This window comes from Choristoneura fumiferana, chromosome 19, assembly GCF_025370935.1.
Source record: "Choristoneura fumiferana chromosome 19, NRCan_CFum_1, whole genome shotgun sequence".
NCBI lineage: Eukaryota > Metazoa > Arthropoda > Insecta > Lepidoptera > Tortricidae > Choristoneura > Choristoneura fumiferana.
Genome location: NC_133490.1, coordinates 2761503 through 2762877, shown reverse-complemented (window position 1 = coordinate 2762877; position 1375 = coordinate 2761503).

Here is a 1375-nt window from a genome sequence, read left to right as displayed (position 1 = left end):
TTCCTCTAAACTTTTGATTATAACTTTGATAATTGCTAAACAACACTCACGATTTGTCGTTTAGGTGATTCTTAATTAGAACTCCAAACTTCAAAGACACACGATTCTAAAGCCATTTTAACGCCTACACCGTCAATTAGAGTTTCAATTTAACTGATACCACTCTAAATTAAGTTCTATAAGCACACACATTTTATTTTATTTGAACAAAAGTTGAATGAATTCAAGAATATTTACATAGTATAACCGGATAGTAAACATTGACGGAAGTAATAAAAAAATATTAAATAAAAGTTTATTAAGGGTTATTAAAAAAAAGTATTAAAAGATGACAACATTTTCAATAAGTCTCAGCAGTTATTGACTTTTATTTACTAAGGCTTACGCTATTTTGAATGCTCTTTAAAGATTAAGGGGCTGTTTCACCATCCATTGAATTAGTGTTAACTGTCGGTTAAATGTGATGCCCGTCTCCAGACCGGCAGATTTGCTGATTTGTGACCATTTCGTGACATGCATAACTTTTTTTATTTATTTATTATATTTTTAATCCATGTCAAACGTCAATCAAATGTCTATCTCACGAATAAATGTTTCTTTCAAAAATATAATCCTTAAGGCGCTGTACGTAGTGAAAACTACAATTTTAGAAAATATTTAAAATATACTTACACAATACTTACAACTGCAATTTTTTTATATGTGTATTTTCAGTCTATTAGCTAGTTTTTGACTTCATCAAAAACACGATTGCTGACAAAAACCTCGATAGATTATTTTTTTGAAAAAGAGCCTTCATTTACACGTTAAACCAAATATTATGAAAAATATTATGAATATCAACACAAAATTTGCTTTATTAAATAGTTTTTTAGTAGATTTAGATTTATGCTTCATAGATTTTCAATAGGTTGAGTACATCAATCATACCAATTTATTTCGTCTTTGGCAAAATAAAACGGTTCTAGCGCGCGGCGGCGGCGAAGTATTGCCCAGTCGCCAGTACACGCGTGTACGTAGTCGACGACGGACCTGTGCACATTTTTCTAACGCGCTAGTACTACTTTTGAGAGCAAATAATATGGGTAATCGCAGTATTAAAAAAGTTAAGCGAAAGAGGAAACGCATAAGTGAACTCAGAGCACATATGAGAAGCATTAGAGTACCTAAACGGTAAGTACCTACCACACACTAATCGACCGGCCGGAGTCGGGCCGAGTCAGCAGGGCTACTACGAAACTCCAAACTCGAAGTTCGTGTCGTGCGGTCCCTCTCGCTCTCGTACTAAATAGTCAGTGGCGTAGCTAGGTAACCTAGGGCCCTGGGACAAATAAAAAAATGGGGCCCACTGCTATCAAAACTGGTAAGGTTTTTT